The sequence below is a fragment of the Mandrillus leucophaeus genome, unplaced genomic scaffold (assembly GCF_000951045.1).
Source record: "Mandrillus leucophaeus isolate KB7577 unplaced genomic scaffold, Mleu.le_1.0 Scaffold760, whole genome shotgun sequence".
In the NCBI taxonomy this organism is placed as follows: domain Eukaryota; kingdom Metazoa; phylum Chordata; class Mammalia; order Primates; family Cercopithecidae; genus Mandrillus; species Mandrillus leucophaeus.
The window spans coordinates 891,815-894,790 of NW_012108253.1; the positions used below are offsets into that span (position 1 = coordinate 891,815).

The following is a 2,976-nucleotide window of genomic DNA, read 5'->3' on the forward strand; positions in this document are numbered from 1 at the left end:
CAGTTCTTAACTCTCGCTGTGTGTTAGTCTTCCCTGGGGAGCCTTTATAAGATACTGATGCCTGGGACTCACTCCAGAGATTCTGAATGAATTGGTCTGGGGTGGAACCCAGAAACCACTAATTTTTAGATACTCCTTAGAGGTTTCTAGCATGTACCTGGGGTTGACAACAGCTGGACAAACTTGAAAATCCATGTGGCCTTTGAATTTTCCTCATTGGAAAGTACTAAATAAATAAAAATTCATGTGAAAATGATCACTGATAAATATCTTCATAGTGGGGCAGGTTATTGGATACAGAGAAGAGCTGCTCGGAATTGTAACCATATGTTACAGATCTCAGCACCCATCAGAACTGTAAAGCTATAATCCCCAGAATTAAAGTTTTTATTATTTTTTATACATTGTAAAACATGGACGTTTATTTATGTGGTTAAATTCTATTAAAATTTACATGCTAAAATAAAATAGACCATTTTCAAATTATTTAGATTCAGATATTTCCATCAGATTAAGCAGATATTTATCCTAGCCCAATTGCAAGAGATTAATGATGAGAAAACGATCAAGAAAAGATTAAATAAATGAAGTTAACTTATAAATCAAGGACAGAGAGGATAGAATTGGAAAGCTTGTATTGTGAGAAGAATGGATGTAAAGGAAGGCAATGTAGATACTTCCAGAAGGGATAGCAATATAGTTTAGACCATATGATGAAAATTGGAGGGAGATCACAGAGACACTTTCAAGTGAAATGACAATTTATATGGGGGAGAAAAATATTGAAGATATAACAAGATGAGAAAAGGCATAGAAATGTATCGCGTACAAGGCATAGAAATGTATCACATACAAGCGAAGTTCTTTTTGAGGGTAGAAAAAGATAATTTAACCTTCTTCATATTTTTCTTACTTTCCCAAGATACTCAGGCAGCATCAACTCTAACAGGAGATAATTTGGCTCCTAACACTTAAAACATATCCTTTAGGTTGTCTCCTCACACAGAGCTGAATCTGGTTTTGCCACATGTCTGGAGAGGAGGTTCTCACCATATTTTAAATCCTATTTAAAAACTGCTAGGACAAGAACCTTGGGCTAATTCAGCAGATGAAGAGAATCTCCTAATGCAAATCAACGGGTATTTTTGAGCAGGTTTTTCAGAAAAACAGTGTCAGGCCCTGAGAATGATACTAAGATGAGAACATTGATTTTGCCTTCATGGTATTGACAATATAAAGAGAAAGGGGGGTTTTCAGAAAGCTAAAAGAAGAAGTAGAAGAAAAAAGAAAGACAGAGTATAATAGGTAGTCAAATTATGTACAGAAAAAAGAGAAAAAAAGACCAAAGAAGCGGGGGGCAGACAACCCAACTAAAAAATGGGCCAATGACTTGAACAGGGACTTCGTAAAAGAGAAAATGCAAGTGGCTCCTTAATATATAAAAAGATATTCAACTTCATTAGTCATTACAGAAATGAAAATCAAAACTACAATGAAATACCACTATAAAATTAACATAATGGATAAAATGAAAGACGATAGAAGACAAAATGTTGCCAAGCGTGTGGAGCAACTGAAACTTTCATATGCTACGAATGTGAACTTTGGAAAGCTGCTCAGCAATATCTCCTAAAGTTAAATGTACAATTCCAGTGACTCAGACGTTTTACTTAGAAATGCACATATACATCCATAAAACATGCACAACAATGTTCATAGGAGTACTATCTGTAATAGCCCAAACAGGAAGTTGTCTGTTAAGAGAAGAATGAGTAAATAAACCACGGTCTATTTATATAGCAATAAGAATTAACAGACCCTAATACATAATAGACGAATGGGTCTCATAAACACGATATTGATTGAAGGAAGACAAAAGGTACATTCTTTTAAAGGTTTATAAAATAGTTTTTAAAAACAGCTACAACCAAACTGTCCTGTTAAAAATCAGTGAGTGATTTCCCTTGGGCGAGGATGGGGGTCGTGGCTGGATGGATGGTACTTAAGAAGTGCTCCTGGAGTACTAGAAATATTTTATTTCTTGACTTGGAGGTGTGTTTACTTGGTGAATATTGTACATTTATGATTTGTGCACTTTTATATATGTAGAAAATAAAACAGAAAGCAAATTCAAAGTATCATCCTTTTGAGAGCTTCTGCTCTGTTTGACTTCGTTTTGACCTGTGGAGCAGTTGGGAAGGGGTCTTGGTCCTCTGCTTTTTTTTTTTTTGAGACGGAGTCTTGCTCTGTTGCCCATGCTGGAGTGCAGTGGCTCAATCTTGGCTCACTGCAAGCTTCGCCTCCCAGGTTCACGCCATTCTCCTGCCTCAGTCTCCCAAGTAGCTGCAACTACAGGCGCACGCCGCCACCCCCGGCTAATTTTTTGTATTTTTTAGTAGAGACGGGATTTCACCGTGTTAGCCAGGATGGTCTCGATCTCCCGACCTACTGATCCACCTGCCTCGGCCTCCCAAAGTGCTGGGATTACAGGCGTGAGCCACCGTGTCCTGCCCCTGGTCCTCTGCTTTCATGTTCTTCTTGGTCCTCTTCCACCTCCTCTTTTCTTGGAACTTCCAGTATCAGAGCAGGAAGGAAGGCAATGGGATAATTGATGCTGTCAGCTTTTGGATCAAACTGCAAGTTCTCAAACAGCAAAATTAATGAGCTCAGGCTTCGAAGAAACTATGACCCTGAAAGCATCAGTTGCTTCCAATTGCATCAGTTGCCACGGGTGGTAAGAACAATGATGACTCAGCATGCCTAGGTATTCCCAGCAAGTTCTCTGACTGATTCCTGACAGATGACTTTGGTGTGTCACACTTTCAGGGTATTCTTTCCTCATGTGATGGTTTAAGGAAGAGTTACCATTCACATTCCTAATGGCTTCAGAATAGATGCAATTGTGAACTGGTAGGAAACATTTCTAACTCATCTCCCCTCCCCATCCCTAAAGGATTGTTTCTAACATTAATAGTC

General features: G+C 38.4%; 1 protein-coding gene across 2 annotated transcripts in view; it reads left to right on the forward strand.

Moving 5' to 3' along the window:
* The window catches only part of SLC17A2 (solute carrier family 17, member 2), a 24,264-nt gene that overhangs the window by 17,321 nt on the left and 3,967 nt on the right, over positions 1-2,976 (forward strand). The window lies entirely within an intron of this gene.